This window comes from Heliangelus exortis, chromosome 10 (assembly GCF_036169615.1).
Source record: "Heliangelus exortis chromosome 10, bHelExo1.hap1, whole genome shotgun sequence".
Lineage (NCBI taxonomy): Eukaryota > Metazoa > Chordata > Aves > Apodiformes > Trochilidae > Heliangelus > Heliangelus exortis.
The window spans coordinates 17466498-17486343 of NC_092431.1; the positions used below are offsets into that span (position 1 = coordinate 17466498).

At 40.3% G+C, this 19846-nt stretch overlaps 1 long non-coding RNA gene across 1 annotated transcript in view; it reads left to right on the plus strand.

Annotated features, from left to right (window-relative positions):
* LOC139800563 (uncharacterized) overlaps positions 1-18643 on the plus strand; it is a 46067-nt gene extending 27424 nt beyond the window's left edge. The window contains exons 5-6 of the long non-coding RNA XR_011727792.1: positions 12625-12754; positions 17693-18643. This is a non-coding gene — a long non-coding RNA (uncharacterized lncRNA). The remainder of the gene's footprint in view (positions 1-12624; positions 12755-17692) is intronic.
* Positions 18644-19846: the final 1203 nt, after the last annotated feature.

The following is a 19846-nucleotide window of genomic DNA, read 5'->3' on the forward strand; positions in this document are numbered from 1 at the left end:
AATTGGCAATAGACTCTGGCTTTCAAAACTGGGGTGTTAAAAATATTCTATGTTAGAATAACAATTATCTTGCTTTTCAGTAGAAAAAAAAAAAAGATTAATGAAGTAGATGCTGAATCATTTTCCTGAACTCAATCATTCTACAGTCTACTGTGTTATATATTCAGTATTTTAATAATCTTCCTTCTAATTCCATATCTGCTCTCAGCTAGTGCTGCCCATTCCAAGGGAGGCCCTGCCATGTGTTCATGTAAAGCTCTGAAATGTGTTTTCCCCAAAAGGGGTCTTCATGTTACAATAACCTTCAAAAACCATCAGCAGTTTCCAGCGTATAAGAGGAACACAAATAGTGAAGGTAACAGATTCTGGCAGTCTCTGAGTCTCTTTTTTGCCTTTTGAAAATCAAGATTACCAGAGAGGGAGTTTTTTCCCCAAGACATTTCCCTAATGTTTTCCAAATGTTTCTTCTTCAGAGCCAAATGGTCAGAGCTGCCTAAGAATTCCATTACAGATGCACAAATCTATTTTTTTTTTTTTTTTCATTTCCAACATATTTAGCTACATTCCTGAAGCTGTAAGGGAGATAAAGCATGTGTAAAAACTTTGCTTGTAGACTTCACAAATGAAGCTCATCCAGTTTTCCTTCAAGACACATTAGAAACAAAATGTTCCCAAATGTTACTGGTGCTGGTTGCTTTGTTTTATAAATGGTTAATCTTGTGAAAATGGTTAATCATGTGAAACATTCCTTAGTCTGTAAGAAAACTTGCTTTCTCTGTACCCATGCACAAAATCCAGCAGGAGTTCAGCAAAATACAATTCAGCTGCTGAAGCATTGCAAGCTTGGACTGCTTTTGATATCTGTGTTTCACTTATTCCACTTTCCATTATTTTATTCCCTGCATTCAAGCAAAACTAAAAAGAAAAAAGGGAAAACAGAAGGAAAGGAGAAGTCAATGGTTCTGTAAGACTAAAACGAGCCAGGAGCAGGCATGCTAAAAATTAAATCTGTATGCACTTAAACCAAGTTCAAGCTGTGTGTGTGTGGGATACACATGCCAAGCTTTCCCCCTGAGGGTCTCAGTCCCACAAATTACCTGACTAAAGACATGAATTCATCATGCTTATTTACAAAGATGCTTCAGCTATCATTTTTAGGTACACAAAGTAGCATATAATATCTTGATGTTTCTTGCCAACATTTTTCTTCCTCTGATTTCTATTGCTCCTGTCTTTGTAGTGCCTTTGTTGAGAAGTTCACCTGGTTTTTTGCTTGAAGGATTTGTGCCTGTCTTTGCTGGGTGTCCTATCAGTCAGGACAGCTGAGCCCAGCTGCTTAACACCTGTATCCCACATCACCTGCACTGTGCCCATTAGAAAAGGGGGAAGTCTGCAAAGTTCTAATTTTCTGGGTCTTCTCCCTCTTAGCCTGATGCACTCTCTGCTATTTCTAAGGACTAAACTGGGTATGTTTGTATTGGTTTTGTTATTGCCTTAAATCTGGTTATATGTCAACCTACAGGGTTTCTTCCCTCTCCTTTGTTCCCCTCCTCATCTGGGCAGGGGTCATCAGGTGGCAGCAAACTGGACAGGGTTGAAATGATGGCACTGGGATAGACATTTTGTGGACAGTTCTCTAGAGGATCCTGATTTTTTTGCCATATTCCTGAACTCTCTATTACATAGGTTTTACTCTGGGAAATGTTCTTCCAACGTGGGTAAGAAAAGCTCTTCCTCCATGACTAGATAGGTAGTAATCAGGATTGGTGGCAAATTTAAATTGCTGAAACACAGCTTGAGAAATGCAGAAAGTTAATGTAAGCTTTCTGGTCATAATGAGCTGGTTTTCTTCTTTTGTAAGAACAAATCAGTTGCTAAATAGCAGCTGATACCATATTAAAGGAAGAAGAGAGAATGAGCTGAAAGTTCTCTACCCATAAGGTGTGTAATATTAAATGTCCTTTCCTAGAGTGCAGTGTGTTACTGTTTCCAACCTGCAGATGTGAGTCAGTTGGTTTCAAGAACATCTTGGTAAGGAGAAAAGCAAACCACCAACAAAACAGAACCAGGAAAAGAAATAATGCTTAGTTCCTTAAATGCAGCAATTTCATAAGTCTTTTCCCTTTTGAGGAAACCCATGAAGTCAACTACAATATCCACACAGTCTTCTTGAAGCTTATTGTACATGCAGTGTACTGATAATGACTAAACCAGGTGCATGCCCTTGTATGTAACTGATCAATATGTGCATCATCAATGTATAATTAGTCTAACTTGAGTCTTAATCAGGAAATAAAATTAGAGTGCTTTCTCTGAAAGTCTCTTCAAAGCTAAATCTCCATCCCAGGCTTCATTCTGACTGATAAATCTGTTCTGTGAGGAAGACCCTAACAGAATATTGCTGAATCTAGTGGGGTAAACATGACCATGGGTGGGACTGAGATGCCTCTGCCAGAGGTCTGTATCCTATTGAGGTTCCCAGAATCAAAAGAGGTGTAAAATCTAATAATGTGCTAGCAGCTTTTCTGGGCTGTGCCTTCCCTACTGGGGTCTGGAAAAGAGTTGGCACCTTCTCTGTGCACAACACCAGCCTCACAACACAGCAGCCCCTGTGGAGTTCATCACTGCTGGGCTGAGCAGGTCCTCCTGGATCCCATGTTCCTGATTGTCTGTCACTGGTCCCCACTTTCTAGGCACTCCCATATCTGGTTTTTGTTCTGTATCCTTTCTCCTCAATATGTTCAAGGAGAGATTGGATGGGATTTTGAGCAATCTGGTCTAGTGGGAGGTGTCCTTCCCATGCAGGGAGGTTGGAACTAGATGAACTTTAGTGTCCCTTCCAACCCAAACCATTCTGATTCTTCTGTTGTTCAGCACTGCTGAAGTGGCTGTCTTTTCAGGTCCTGGTGAGAAAAACTTGTGGTATTGCACATTTGAAAAACTCCTAAATCAATTCTTGTCTCTTGGTTCCCAGTAGGTATCAAACACTTTTTGCACTGGACACCTACAGGAGTAATTTTAATAGAATAATTTTTCTTTTCTAGGCTACTTTTGCACCCCAAGCCTGAAAACTGCAGTTCTGAAAGTTCTGAACCTCTCCCCTCTGTGCCTAAACTGGGGTTCAGGCATAGCCAGTTTAAGAAGGTTAAACTTACAGGACTTCCAGGGGTCTTACACACTATATGCAAAAAAATGTGTATTACCTTAACATTTCTTTAGTCCCTTTCAGTTCTCACCAGCACTGCAAAGCACTCCAAAGAGAGTAGGGAAAACTTTACTCCAGATGTCTCAGGAGTAAAGAGGTTTCCATTCCTTTTTGGCCTCAGGCACTGATCTCAAACAAGGCCACTATTGCAAGACAGTGGCAGAGATTGATACCAAACATAAAGGTTCCCAGAGAGGCTGTTAAATCAGTGTTGACCTGATTTAAATAGCACATAATATGCACAAAATAGCACATGGATTGCAAGCAAGTAAACAAGCTTTGATAAAAACCATATGTAAATGGACTTTGAAACAGAAAAAAACTGATAAAGAATCAGAGTGAGGGGGTGGGGGGTCAAGATGAAGCATTTTTTTGAACAGAATTTTATTGAGTTAGAAGCTTTCTGCATCACTAATGTGGTATTTCTTGTCTTGGACAGCTCTGCTATAAAATGCTCTTGGGAAAACTTTAAAACCTTAGCTTCGTATCTTGTCAGGATTAACTGGAAAAAAATGAGCTTAAAATGTAATGTAAGTGACCTGAAAGAATGAATGGTGGAAAGTTGTGTTTTTTTGGGTTTAGTCCTCTTTCAGATGAGACATGTGCCAACAGCTGCTAGAATTGGGATAATTCTGTTACTCTTTTGCAGATTCTTCATGATAAACATAGAAAGGAAATGGGAGTGCTTCTTCCAATAAATTCTATTTGGGGTAACCATGTGAATTTCAAAACAACAAAGTTCAAGAACCAGCAGTCTGGTATGGAAGTCTCTTGCTCCTTGGAGAGGAATTACCAATTAGTCTGGAGTCCAGTATTGTTGGTGAAGTGCCTGAAAGTGGCTGATGTCCCAAGTGAGAAGTAACCAACCTCTAATCTTCTGGATTATACTTTGTCCCTTTTAAGTAAATCTTGCCTTGCTTAGAAAGCTACTTTCTCCTCAGAGAGCAGTCTCTGGGGCACTGACTGCTGTCAGCATGGTGTGAGAGTGGCTTGGCTCAGTGAAAGCCCCATGGGGAGATTTTGTTCTAATTTGAGAGAGTGTTCATGGTTGTGCAGGGCCTTTAGCAGGGATCCTGGGTGTGTGCCTGTCCCTGGTCATAGTGTGTTTTTTTTTTCCCTTGTTTTACATGTTCCAGTTCTTGAATCTATTGTTACCTTACAGCACTCATGGTAAATCAGTCATTTTAAAAGCCTTACAAGTTGTGAGAGTGTTACGGAATTGCTGAAGTATTGCAAGTATACATTTAATGGTTCTTAGTTCCTCAAAAGATGTCTGATGTTTAAGGGATTTCATTTCTGCTAAGCCACAGCCTGTGACTATTCAATCAACTATTCCACTCCTGGCAGATTTAACAGTTGTCATGCTTTGGTTCCTTCTTTTTTGGCCTCTCCTCTTTTCAGCTGGGAGTGTTGTGATGTGTGAGATGAGTCCCTCTGGACCTGGTTCAGTTGATGTGGGGTCTTTGGCAGGCAGCTGAGGTCCTGATTTTCATTAATAATTGTACCTGATAATGTGGCAAAGGTTTTACCATCAGATTTTTGTCTTCTGTCACAGTAGAAACTCTGGCTGATGTTGCAGATGCCACAGTTACATAAAGTAGGATGCTTATTTCCTCAGGGTGGGTGCCCTCTGTTATTTGAAGTACACTGCTCAGTGGCTTTGTGCTGGCAGCACCTTTGGAGCAGAGATTGGGATTCATTTGCTGCTACAGTGAATGGCTCTTTGCAGCTCTGTCTTGGCTTGACAAACTTCCATGCTGTGATTCCTGCACTTGGGCAAGCTGGGATGGGCTGACTGATAGATGCAGAGGGCTTTACTTCTAAACTGCATCTCTCTCCTTAAAATTATGAATGTTTTTTTAGAAAAAACCTCTTTGAGAGAGAATAGAGACTTCCTGATTCTTCTCTTCCACATTGTATTTCAAATGAAATCTGGTGCTTTGTTCACTATTGAAACCTGTGGTTCACTCTGCCAGACATCTACAATTGATATTCTGTCTATCAGCCTTAGTATGCTCTAGATGATGGCATGACTTGCTTTTCTGAATATTTTATTGGCAACAGCATTTTCTAGATAGCTTCAAAATGAGGCTACTTCTACTGTGGAGTTATTTGGTCCAATATCACTGCTGCATCAGTGCTCCTGAGATGATGTGTCTGCTGCCAGCAGCTGCCCATGGTTTATACACTCAGCTTCTGTGGCCTGTGCACCTGGGAGCTGAGTATCTTTGCAGACACCATAAACCACCAAACACCATAAACAACCTCCCCTTCATTCCTATTGCTTCACAACATGAATTACTCTTTGCTTTTCTCTCAAGGTAGGTGTGGTAACAGGCCCCAGAACTGTTGTCTCCCAGAACTCTTACATCATTGTCTCTCAGCTGCACATTTTTCTTTCTATGAGGCATGATGTTTCCATAAAGTGTTTCCTGGCCCCTGACACATGCATCCTCAGTTTGTGTCCCTCTTTTCACTGGATATCTTTTAGCATTAGCCTGTGTTCTGTCTCAGTGGTCCTTGCTAGGAAAAAGAGAAGGTGCACCACAAATTCCACATGAACAAGTGCAGAGGCAGAAGTTAAATGCTATAAAATGCCAGTAATGAGTTTAGCCATATGCTCATCCTTTTCCACCCTACTGGGATCCTGTCTACTGCTGAAACATGAGGGAGAGGGGCTAGGGAAATTCCAGGTGTCACTGAAACCTGCTTCTCTGCTGCTGTAGTTAGCAGCAGGTGATGTGCAGTGCATTGAGCAGATTGAATCTAAAGAGTTCAGCTGAGACCATCTATTGATTAGATGGTAAATCCAACTTCACAACTTCTAAATTGGAATCAAAGAGGTTTTGGCTGTAAGGTGCACAGCAGTAATTCAGTGTAAACTCACCCTGCCAACTTAAATTTGTTTAAAAGCAGCAGGTACAACAGCTTAATGTTGCTTTATGTCAGATCATGAATTTTTTTATTCTCACAACACCAACATAAAAAGCACTCTGTAGCATATACTTTGGCCATGGCCTGATCCAGATCAAATTAGCACTGCTCAGTGATCATGTGCAGCTCTGGTGTTACGGGCTGTGGACCCAAAGTGACAAATAAGTGGCAGTGAGAGCTCGTGAGCTCTAGGCAGAGCTCATGCTGTAGGTGTTGGTGTTCAGTCTGCCTGAGCTGGAGAACCACAAAACCCTTTGAGTCCACAGAACCAGCATCTTGCTTCTTCAGCCTTAGCCAGTTTTGGCTCTGGCCTCTGTGGGAAATGTTTCCATTTTTCTCCTGACTGTTTCTGTAGCTTGAACCTGCTTCCAGCATTTGCAGACCATGAGCTCACCCCATGTCATGAGAGTGCTCCCTCTTGCCAAGTGTTTCCTCTGGAGTACATGGAAACAGGAGGTGCAGACCAAAGTTAAAATGAGATCCTTACACTGTCTGCAGGTGCATCTTAATCTGGGATGCTCCTCAGTTTCACTTCTCCACTCACATGTGCTATTTGAGTCAGGGAGGCCTCCCAGACAGTCTCCAAGTCTTGATATTCCCCACTGCTCCATCCTGTGTGAGGCTCTCACTCTATTTTAGTGATCATTTCACTTAACAACCTCCTATATAGCTCTGGGGAACAATTTGGAGTACATGGATGACACCACGTTGAAGCATGGCTGTGCTATTAAGATGTCTGTCCTGGATGACAGGGCACAATCAGAAAGTATGAGAAAAATACCATTCAGAAGGGTTCTATTTAAGCAACTTGTGTCACTGCTGGATTTGGGCAGCTGATCTTTTTCACTGCTGTCTGCCTCTTGGCAACTCAGAGAATTAAGCAATCCACAGTGGTACAGTGCAGAGGTGAATTTTATCTTCCTGCACTGAAACACCACCTCTATGGCAGCTACATTTTTAATTAGAGACATTGCTCCAGTTCAGCTGCTTTTAAAAATAATAAAAAATCTTTAATTGGGAGAAAGAAATGCCAAGGAATGTCAGGGTTGATGCAGCCTTTTAAAGATAGAGGAGAACAGTGCTGGAGCCCTCAGTTTGGGTTGTGCAGCAGAGAGAATTCCGGACTGAAAAGATGTCAGAAGGTGGTTTTGACTCCAGTGACTCCTGAATGTGGGGTGCCTTGGTTTATGTGGAACATTATGTGCAGCACAGCTACAGACCTCTGATCTCTATGGAGGAGTAAATCTACTTGCTAAGCAGAGCCCAGTACACAAAACCTGCCTGGGGACAGAGAAATGGACTCAAACATTGTCCCTCAACCTGTGCTGGCTGCAGGGCTCTGGCAGTGCCTTGAGCTGCTGCTGCTGCTTGGACTGCAGTGCAAAGCACACGTGGATGCCAAGCACCCAGCAGAAGACTCTTTTTTTCCCTTTAAAAAAACAAAAACCAAAACAAAAAAACCAAACCAAACCAAACCAAACCAAAAAAAAAAAAAAAAAAAAAAAAAAAACAAAAAAAACAAACCAAAAAAACCCAAAAACCACCACAAACAACCAACCAATCAACAAAACATCCCACAAAAAACAGAAAACACAAAAAAAACAACCCCAAAAACCATGAAATATCCTTTGATAAATCCTCACATGCAATATTTCATTGCTTATTTTGACAGTGAGAAATAGGGATCTTCAGAAATCCTAATTGAACATGAAGGATAGAATTGAATGAAAAAGGATGTGGGGAATGAGATTTTCATAGCAAAATCCATTTCCAAACTACCTATTTGTGGCATTTGAGCCAATTAATGAAATGCTGCAGTGTTGTGGTTTGCCAGGTATTTAGATCATTGAAAGCAACAGAATTGTGGGAAGTGGTAAATAGGAGCACAAATATTTTGGAAAGAGGGAAAGTCCTTGTAATGAGTTCATACAGATGATACCAAATTCCCTTGTATAGAGATAACTTTAGAATCTGTATTTTCTGAGTATGTCATAAAGTCCTTGTTCTTTCTCAATTTCTATACATATAGTCTTATATTTTTTTCCCAGCCAGCTTTCTCATAGTTACTTCCAGCCTGTGTGACTATTCTCTATTAAACCTGTATTTGTATAATTTACTGATACCTATGTATTATCCCCCCAAAAGTTTTTCATGTTGACTGCTTCATTTGTTGTCATTTATATTTTTCTTTCCTGGGTGGCTGCAGCTGTTCCTGAGATGACATTCCAATTATAACATTGCAGTATAACCTCAGTGGTAAAAAGTTCATCAGGAAAAAATGCACCATGATTATTTCAGCCTCAGAAAATGAAGAGGAGGCTGTTTGTTAGAAATGAAACAACTCCTCTGAGGTCAGGCAGGATTCAGCACTTGAAGAACTTTCCTCTGCCACCTTCCCTCCCCCTGAGCAGCCCTGATTTCTGAGTTCTTTCAGATGACTTGGGCTGCTTGCCCAAATAAAAGAATTCAGCAGGGACAAGGGGAGACAAATCTCACAGTCTGCAGCCTAGAAGCTTTCTGAAAAGATTAATTACTCTGTAAATAGCCCAGTAATGAGAAAATATGCTGCTTTTATTGTAGGCTGTTGGGCTCTGGATGGTTTTCCCCCTTTTCCTGGGCTAATCTCTGAAGTAAATAGTGACCTTTTTGTTGACTGTCAGCAGGGTCACCAGGCAGTGACCTGGATCTGAAAGTGCTGTGGGCTTGGAGATGTTGTAGCCTCTGCCAAACCTGTCCAGGGCACATCTCCTGCTCCTTGGTGCCCCTTGCCACCCATTCATTCCAGCCTAAAAGGAAGGAGATGGAGCGATTTGTCACAGCTTGTTGAGAAGTGGCCTTTGCTGCTTGATGACCAAGCCCTTTCTTCCTGGCCTTTCTTTTCTTACTTCTGAACCTCTTTCTCATTTCAGCAATGATTCTTTACTCCACTCCTCCTCCTGCATTTTTTTAACCTCTTTCCTTTCTTTGCTTACCTCCTGTTTTCTTTACAGGATATGGCTTCAGATGTATGTGAATGCATACACACACAGACACACAGAATTTAAGTAATTTGTGAAATCTACTTAAAATAAAAACCTACAGACCTTGCCATAAACCCATTTCTTTTCCTCCACAATTTCACAGTTCTGTGTGTCCCACTGTCACTCACTGATTAATTAGAGTGATCCTGATGCCAACACAGCACCCACACACTCCTCCTAGTATTTTGGTCTTTAGATGCATGTATTTTTTTATTTTGTTTCTAAGAGATATGAGAGCACCTTCCAAGGCAATGTTTCTTCAAGAATTACTGATGTCAATGAATGATGGATGGGTAATAATCTGCTGTGCAGTTGCATTGAGTCTTCTACAAATAATGATGACAATCCTTAAACAAAAAAATCTTGAATTTATTTAAAAACTTGTCTTGATCATGGAGAACTTTCACCTGATGACAAAATTTCCTATATATTTACAGCCAGGTTTTAACATGTGCCCCCAAAGGTTGTAAAGAATGCAAAGAAAAGCTGAGGCTACCTGGGAATCTGTGGGTATCCCACAAAAGTAATTCTTTGTTCCTACTGTCTGCTCTACATCCACCTCTCAGTGACAAGACTGGTGACTGCAGTTGGCTTTGGGAAGAAAACCAGGTGCACAAACTACACAACTTTTTGATTTTTCAAGTGGCTGGCCCATGACAATTCTTCATTAATAAAAAGAATGAGAATAATAATAATAATATAAGAATAATAAGAATATTATGAGAATAATAAATAATAATAAGAAGATTCTCATTGTGACAAACCCTGCAAGGTTTCAGCAGTGCTTCCACAGTTGGTTAGTGGAGGCAGCTGGAGGAAACCAAACATTGGGCTTATCAGCCTAATGAAGTGGCTTGTAATGCAGCCCTGTCAGGTTTTGTTTCTGAGTGTTTTAAGGACTTTATTTCTCTCTCATGGAGTGTCCCAAGAGGGTGTCAGCAGGTGACTGCTGTCAAAGCTCTTTCTAACCTAGGGTGGTTCCTTCCCACCTCCCCAAGGCACTTAGCCAGGAGGAATTCTGCCTTACCCCAGCTGGAGGGAAAAGTGTTTTAAAAACTAAAGTGTTTTAAAAACTAAAGTGTTCTAAAAACTAAACACACCCTCAGCACTCTCTGTGGCATATGAGGAACCTGGCATTCAGCCACAGGGCTTGACATGAGCTGGGATCTTCTGCACACACCTCTGAAGAGCTTAACCTCTCCTAAGAGAGTGTTTCTAAAGCAGTCACTGTAGGAAACAAAGACCAACCCTTATCTCACAGATCTTGTAACCCGAGTACATGATAAGAAAATGAGCAGATGCAAGGCTAAAGGTAGCATCCAGCTGAGCTTGAGGGTTTTGAGTAACTGCAAAGGGAGTCATGTCAGCAGGGGGGCAACAAGTCAGTGTCAGGTGCAGGGGAAGGCATCAGTAAGTCTTACAAAGAGATTTGAAGTGACTTTGTAGAATCTCTTTACAGAAAGCTTTTTTTATTTGCTTTTTATGTGCTAAAAAAAGAATGAGCAGTACTGGAGAGCACCAGCAGCTGGGGAGCCATTTGGTATCTTCTTGGTGAGCTGCAAGCAAGAACTGACTGGCATGTGCCTTGAGAGAAGTGCAGAATAGCAAGATCTAGACCTTGTCTGAGGCATTAGGAGAAGAAAGAGAGAGATGTGGACTGCAGAGGATGTGAAAATGCAGTAGAGGTGCCAAGTAAGCAAGATAATTTTTACTGTAATGTGTTAGATGGTTTTTCAGGGAGAGAAAGTAGACTTGCAGGAAGAGGAAGCTTCAGTTGTGGACATGTGGGACAATGAAAACCTGAGCCACAGCTTTAATAAAGAAAAGGGAGATTTTTAAAGCAGTATGCAGGAAGAATTACCATGATTTTTGTCCAACAGGTCACCAGCTGTGTGCATTAAAGAGAATTCTGCTTTGGGCCATTCCCAGGTTACTCCTCTTACAAAATTACTGAACATTTCAATTCCTGTAGTTATTTAGTAATAGTTACAATTAAACTAATCTAGTTATTTAGGTTCTCTCCGGGTTCCTCTTATTGCTGAAATTAGTTCCTCTGCTAGAATCTGCAAGCTTTTGCAACTTTTGTTTCACCCCTTATTCCCAGTATAACCATTATGTCAGCATAAAAGTCCTCCCAGCTTGCACAGTATTTTTCTATAGTTCTGTCTTAGGTCATATAAACTGAAATGTTGTAAGAAAATTTTTGCTCAGGAACCTAAAACTTTAAGACTACCCAAACTGTATTCCTCATTTTTTATACTCTTCTTTATTTCACTACTAAAAGCAAAAGCTCTGACAACTGTTGGGCTTTTTTTTCCATTAACCCTGATCTGGCTCCCAGTCGTGTTGATGGAAACCCTTCCTTTGGTGTCAGTGAGCCTGGTTTGAGTAAAGTTATAGCCTTGATAATACCAAGCCTACTTTCAGGAATCTTAAAGATTGGCATAATGTGACAAAAGATCAATGCTTGTTGTGAGTAATAATGAAAATCTTAGTAAGGGACAATCTTTTAAAAAAATGAAGTAAAACTGAGAATCTTTTATATTCCTACAGCTATTATCAGGTTTAATACAAAAAAGTTCACTATGAAATCATATGAAATTGCTTAAACTCTTGACTATAGAATCTCTATTTTATTATACTCTGCAGAATATATGTTTTCCAGTACAGCAGTGTTCTGGAAGTGTAGTTTTTACAATCCCTATTCTTCATAAATTGTAGCTGTGTTTGAGTCATCTTTTTTATAGGTAACCTACAATGAAAGAAAGAAAGAAAGTAAGAAGCCCTCTGGTTTGCAAGCAGAAGGGATGTAAAGGTTGGACCAGAGCAGAGGGAGCTGGTGAGGAAGAGGAACCGTTTGCATCTGGAACACAATTCCCTCTCCTGGTGGATATCAGTGCTGAGAGGGGTCAACCCCTGAGTTTTCCTGGGAAAGCAAGCTGTGATGCTTTTGGCTTTTGTTTGGTTCAGTGGTTTGTTTCCTGAAGAAGAGGAGAACAGAAGTCAGCTTCAGGCAGGGGATGAACAACAGGGAGTGGTTTGAATCACTTTTTTATTCTCTGAACGAAAATTCTCTGGGTTTTGCTGACGTTCTTGTTTGTGAGAGACATAGGTGTGGAAACCCAGTGACTGCAGGGAAAAAGGCAGAAATCTGAGGAAGATACCAGATAGTAGAAGACAGCCTTACTCCTCCTCTTGTTACAGGGGCTGAGGATCCAAATTACAATATTATGACACTATTCATAAACACATTCAATAGGGCTCCTGCCAAGGGGCACTAAGCTCACTGTGTCAATGAGGAGAGCACTTCATTGACCCTCTGGGAGGCTGTGTTGGAGCATTCTGAGTGCCTGGACATGCTGGTGGCACTGTCTGCTGCCATCCCTGCTGGCCTCTGGCACTGGGACCCAGTGGTGTGGAGAGCTCCAGCCCTTTGTCACTTTCTTGGTACTTCCCTGTCTGCAGGAAGCAGGGATGGATGCAGGAGGTCAGCTCCAGTCACTGCTGCTGGTTCCTGAGATGCTGTCCTGTTGCTGCACTGACTTGAATGACCACATCTTCATGGGCTCAATCAGCTGCACAGACTTCAAGAGAGGTACAGAAATTAATTATTTTGTAATTAGCAGAAGAGAGATACCAATCCAGAGAAACCAGCCCAAACCACTCCAGATTATTTTTCTGTAATCTGCATACATTTTTCATCCACTTGTAGTAAATTCAGTAAATTTAAACCAAACCAAGCAAAATATTTTTTTTCTCCTGATCCCTGTATGCACAGTTTCTTTAAATGCATTCTCTCCAGTACAACCAGTTTCCTTCTTCCCTCCTAATCACCCACATGCCCCACACCAGCCCTTTTTTTTTTTCTTCACATTTTCCAGTCCTCTTTGCTGGTTTCCCTTTGGCAGCTTCTTCAGGTAAGTGCTGATTTCAGCTGCTGCATTCTTTGGGGAGCAGCCTCCCAACATTCAAATATTGTGGAGAACAGATGGAGGTGGACACAATCTTGTCCTCCTTTAAATTTTTCTTCTGTGCTGATATTTGAAAAAGCACTGAAAGCAGGCCATGCACCGTGGAACTGCCTACCTGACTGATCTCTGCTGCCTCTTGTTCTCATCATCTCTTGATTTGACTTTTATGAAAGATGCAAAGCCCAGATTATCTGTATAAAAACTTCAGCAGAGTATTGCTTTGATTGGTGACCAGCTCTTATTATCAGACTCATTAATAATGATGTGTATTTATCTGAGCACTGGGGGGTTTTTTGGGTTTTGTTTGTTTTTTTGTTTTTTGTTGTTGGTTTTTTTTGTGGAATTCTGAGCCTGTAGAAGGTTGTCATGTAAGAGATGCACAAGGAGCATTCCTCCTTTCTTCCTGACAACCTACTTTCATGAAACAGGCTGAAAAATAACATATCAAAGGCTTTCCATCTCTGTTAAGTTGAATTGCAATAGGCCAGAGGATCAGAATGATGAGGATGGGAACTGAGAAATACCAGAACAATCACTTACATTTTACCTTTTTATCCACTAAGCTAAAAATGGGCTGTTTTTTTTTCCAATGAAGGAAAAACAAAACTAGGATCCCACCACAGGAAGAAGCATGCAGAGATAGTGGGAAACAGGCCACAGAGAAAAAATAAAGCTGCCTTACTAGCTTTAGCTTTTATGCTGCCCTGGGTTTTGGTGCTCATTTGTTTGATTTTGCATTGGATTTTTCATAGCGTGGTGGTTTTTTGTTTGTTTCTTTGGTTCTGTGAGCATGAATTTTTTGGATTTCTTTAGTCCTAGGATGTAGACAGCTTTTCCTGCCCAGTGTAATGCATTGCCAGCAATGCAGCTTTCTGCTAGCAGAAAGCAATTAGAAAATCAAACATGCACACACAAAGCCTGCTCTTCTGTAACTGTGAATTCAAGCCATTTTTTGTTTGCTTCTTAATGCAAAAACAAGTCCATGTTTCTGAAATTCCTCTGCCTTATATAAAATCTAAAAGTACCTCTAGCCAAACCACAGGCTTCATGTAAACCTCCTTCAGGCCATACCAAGTCACTGTCCTCATACTGAGAAGTAAAATAAGATCTCATTTTCTCTACTATTTTCCTAGCTTCTCAAAAAAGAGTTCTATTAGAAGACAATAATTTCAGCAATTTAAAACCTGGTTTAGAGGTTGCTGAAGGATTTGCTTTGCTTCATAAAAATGTGCTTCATGTTCCTCACAGTCTGCTCTGCAGCTTGAGCAGATGCTGGGGAGACAGGACAGTGTTTTGTGGTTTCTGGGTGGTTAACAGGCAATGAGATAACCAATCAGAATAATAACGGTATTTTGTTATCTTTGCTAGATTTGGAATGGATTAAATTGGAAAAAACTGAGCATAATCTTTCTTTAAGTGCACTGCAGCCACTAATATCCCCTTCCTGTGCCCAGGCTGAGGGAAGATTTCCCATTTTTCATTACTGCTGCAGCACTTCTGAGGACAGAGCAGCTGCATCTCTGATCCCTCCACAGCAATTGCAGCAACAACAGCAGCACTGTAACATAAATATGTCCAGAGTCAATCTAATTACCTATAAAACTTGTTCTATAAAAGAAGGGGAAAGAATTAACTGCCACTTTCCTTAAATAGATTCAATTTCAGTTATAATCCTGAAAGTTCCTCTAATTCTTTGATTTAAAGAATGCAGGAAAGGCCTGGATAGTCACTAAGCTGTCCACTGATAGGAGGAGCTTGGTCCTGCAGCTCTAATTAAAAACCCTCAAGTCATTAGAATATTCCATTATGAAAACAGAGTGTCTGCCTCACAGCTTTGATGTTATCTTGACACATCTCATATATAGCAGACATGTGAAAATTAATTTGGAGGATGGTAATTCAGAATTAGTTCTTTTACACTATTCTCTTTTGAGAACATGGAGGGGGAAAAAAAAAAAAAACAACGACCCTTTAAAGGTCCTGAAATTTGTTTCAAGTGCTCTTATTCTGGTCCTTGACTTCCCACCCCTTGATACTTCCCACTGGTAAAAACAAAAAAGCATCTGGAATTCTTATCTTCCTTAAGAGTTGCAATCCTGTAGGAGCTATAAAGGGCCTAAGATCTCTACTTACACTACAACTTCTTCCAGTTTTCTGGATGTAGGGGTTTGCACCACTGTCTGTTTTTTCTCTGAGCAGCCAGGTTAGTTTCCATTTCAAAAGAACTTCTTCCATTTAAATGCACCAATTCTTTAGTTCCTTTCTAAATATTTCTTGGAGGTTATATTTTAAAATTACGAAGGCAAATATCCACAAAAAAAAGGAAAAAAAGTAGGAATCAAAGTCATGGAAACAGCATTCTCTGCTATGTGGTACCTTAGAGTGTTACTATTGAATAAAAAAGTAGAAGGCAACACAGTCCCAAGTACTTAGGAAGTCCTGTTGAGAAAAATGGTAGAATTAAAGAATACAGCAGTTATTTGATGACTGTTTTCAGCTGCATTTTTCAGCAATAAAATGTTTCCTGCTGCATATCTTCTTTTCAAGGTCTATTATATATAGCTGTATAGGGTACATGTGTGTGTGCACATATATATATATAAATTAATAAGGTGTAGGTAGTAATTTGTACATGATGAATTGTCAACAGTAACAGCTGAGAGTCAGTAAATGAGCTGCTTAGAAGGTATTTTCCTGTCTTCCTAAGAGCAAGCTTCTCTTAGAGGTAGAGAAGGCATTTTATAAAGAAGAATAGACAACACCCAGCTTGGACTCTCCTTCTGAACTGTTTATCAGAAGGGCCCTTTTCTCCCTACCGAGAGCCCAGCCTCCTGATTTTGATACCATAATGAAGTCTCCAAAATTGGAATCATCCTGTGTAAACAGATCTTCTACAGATCTTCTACATCCTGTGTAAACAGATCTATCTGTGTAAACAGATACTTGTGTAAGCCTGGGCACGTTGAAACTAATTCTGAAAATAAACTGTCCTGGAGCAGACATTGCTTTGTGTAAAGCTTATGTTATGGTTCACTTCACCTGAAAAGCCTTTTTCCACATCTTCTGTGTGGGTGTTTTATTCACAGATGTTACAGAACTCAGCTGGATCTGAATGGCAGAACTTGGGCACAGTCCCATGCTCCCAGACTGAAGTGCATGTCCAGTCATACCCCAGTTTATCTCAACTGGAGAGTGTGGATTTATGAGCTAGTTTCTGATGCAAGATTTTTTACAAGTTATTTTTAGTACGAAATAACTTGATCTACGTTTTGAACTTCTCAAAGGAAATAGTAAACATCTTCACCATATAATTGTGAAGATACTACACTGTTAATTTTTCTCTGCATTGGTTTATTTCTTAATAATAAAAAAAAAAAAAAGTAATTTCTTTTTTCTTCTATCTATATTTTCTGATTGGAAGAAATAATCTCCACTTGCCTGCCACTGAGTTGTCATGGAGCTCATTACTTCCAATGAGATGAGCAGTGGTGTGGAATAATTAAACTTGCTTCCTGCTGGCAAGTGGGAAATCTTTTCACCCCATTCCTTTTGATTTGACCTTTGACTAAATACATTTCTCTTTGCTACATGGGTGGTATTTCATCCCCTGGATGCAGTGTGTTGCTTTATCCTGGATGAGGCAGTGATTTCTAGTGGTGTTTTCAAAACTGGGTTTGCAAGAGAGAAAATGGGATATTTTTATTGATGAATGAAACAAAAAATAGTCCTGTGCAAATCCTTGTTAAATGTATTAAATAAAATCTGTTTTTTTTTTGCAATGAAATCTGGTTTTATTCCACCTATGTGAATTTATTTATATAATAGGATTTCATTATTATTTTTAATGAAGTTGTGTTACTTTGTTTACATAATGTAGGGTTTAGTCATATGAGAATCTAAATCAGAGCTTTCTGGTGTAACCCAGCATGTAAAGACAGCTCTTGGGAGCCATCACAGAGACTCAGGAATTAATTTATACTGAAATGAAGAGTAATAATGCTTCAATGAGTGTTTTCTGTGTTATCAGGAAAAAACATCCAGCATCCTAAAAAAAAAAAACCAAAAATAACCAAAAAAAAAAAATCAAAAACCCAAACACAAAGTAAAAAATAAAAGACTGCCTGCCAAAGTAGTGGAGCATAGCCTAGTTACAGTATGACATGAATTTCATGGAGTGGTATCCAGTCGTGGTCTGTGGGTAGCTGGCATTTTCCTACAGCAATTTTTTCCTTCTTTTATTTTTAGGTCATTTGAATGCTTATGAATATGGGCATCCTACAGCCCTAAATGCATGAGAAACACTGTATGGGAAGCAGCTCACACCATCCTCACTGTCCAGCTGGGTGTGATCAGAAAGAAAACCAAGGAGAATTTAATTCCTTGGCCTGCTAGAGGCCAAATCTCTGGAGACTTCTGGTTCTTTTTCCTCTCATCTATTTTTGCAATTAGTTTTATATTAGTAAAATCAGTCTTACTATAGGATCTCCCCATCCCCTAGGAAGAAAGTAATTTTCCTTTCTTGATTTCTCACTGGACCCTATTTTCTTTTTCTTGTTTTAGAGTGGAGAAACTTGCCTTTGGGGATGAACAGAGCACCAGGGCTGCAGCCCCTCTGTAGCAGAGGAAGATGAAGAGAGGGCTTGATCCTGATCCTGATCCTGAGGGCATCAGCTCACCCAGCACTGATGCCCTCAGTGCACTGCTTGTGATTCTCCAGCCCCAGCAAAAACAAGACTTGTTTGCTGCTCAGTTTGTGAAAGGAAGATACTGGCACCTTTCCCCTCTGGAAAACAGATGGTCCCTGAAAATCCCCAAGGAAAATCCTGCCTCTCTATGCCAGCTTTTCCTTCTGATCTCCATAGGCATTTTCCCAGATTGCATGGGGTACCAACTGCATCTTGGGTTTCCAACCCCTCCCAGTCCTGCCTGGGCTCTACTCCCAGTATCCCTGACATGAGTTTTACCTGCCCGTGATGGAGTGTCAGGAGCTGCCATGGAGCTGAGCCTCTCATCCCAGCACAGCCCAAACTGACCTCTGGGAACATCTCTGGTGTCAAGCTGGGGCAGCAGCTCTGCTCTCAGCTGCTCTGTGCCCATCTCATTCAAGATCTGATTTAAGCTGGGAAAAGTAAAATCCATCATTAGTACCACTTTTTCTTTGCCTTTCTGTTCTGGTGCCTTCACTGAGCATCACCCAGCTGAAAATCTGTCCAGCTGACAGGGTCCTGGTGTCACCTGCTGTGACACCACTGTAAGAAGAGGATGGTACATGAGGTGTTTTGTCCTGGGGATGCTAACTCTTTCAGCTCTGCTTTCTTATGAATTTCTTTCTCAATAGTGCCTGCCAGGTCAAATGCCCCCCTGCTCGTGTCCTCAGACTTCTTGGAAGTATCTAAAGAAAAACCATGCACATCTCTGCCCTCAGTTTGGATCTGAGAATGGGCAAGAAAACAAGGACACAGCTGTGAGACTTCAGCCCCTGAGTAAATAAGACTGAGAAGAAAAAATATTTCATTGCGGTAGGACTTATTATTTATCTTTTTTTTTTTTTTTTTTTAGAAATAAATTTTCACTTTGAAAGATTTTTAAATCTTAAATAAGCTTAAAATTTCAACCTTAGATAATCCTTAGAGTCTTCTGCACATCTTCCCACAGAACAGGGATTTTATCATTTTTTGTAATTAATAAGCCAAAGCATGAGACAGTTAGAATATGTTATACACAGAATATGTTACATACAGTCACTGCTGTAACACTGCTCACAAAAGCAGTTTGAAAGACAAACTGGGTTAAGGCATTTCATTGACTGGTTCACAGAGAGATTTACTTGTAATTAAGTTATTTGAGCTATCACACAACTTTATTGCTTCCAAAACAAATCCCAGTTGACTTGCTATTGGCATGGGACATGGTTCCTGTTCCAATGCTCTTGGCTCAAACATCATTTTTGCACCACCTGGGAATTTATATGTAACATTTTTTTTATTGATCTTGACCTTCCAAAAACACCATGGGAAGATGACAAAAGACAAATGCAGTATTTCCCAGATATCAAAAAAAAATCTTAAAATCTGAGCCAAGGCCTGCTTTTCAATTAACAGCAGGACAGAGATAAGCAGAAAAGCAGAATTTTGAAGAATTTTAATGATTCTCATGCTGCCCCAAATACTGCTTTTTGTAGTTTCTCTCTAATCTTTGTGCCACTGAGTATTTTGGAATTGGGGTTTCCAAATCATTAAAACATAAAAGAAAACAGCAAATGCTGCAAACTAAAAAGAGATTTGTGAAATCAAGAGTCAGGATGGACTGTGAGAGCCTTTTAGCTAAAGAAATCATAGACATTTAAACATCCATTGATGGGGCAGGCAAATTATGGGCAGTGAAATGAGGACTTACTGAGCCACTGACCTGTGTGACCTGCTGCTAAACTTCAAGATGAGCTTGTTGGAATAGCTGGATCTTCAAAACACTGAGCACTGAGTGAAGCCCTGGCATGTTCTCTCTCCCTTTTTAACATTCAGGCTACAGTGATTAGAAAAATGCATTACTGAGTCTAGAGGAAACTGCAAAAAAGCACCATAATTTTTAATCATTTCTCAGAACTAGATTTATTTTTGAAGGTTGCAGGCTGCCTTTTTTGAGTAGTATCTAAACACCTTAAAAATGCCAAAGTGCAGGAATAACATCAAAAGATTGTAGAAGGGAGGAAAGTTCAG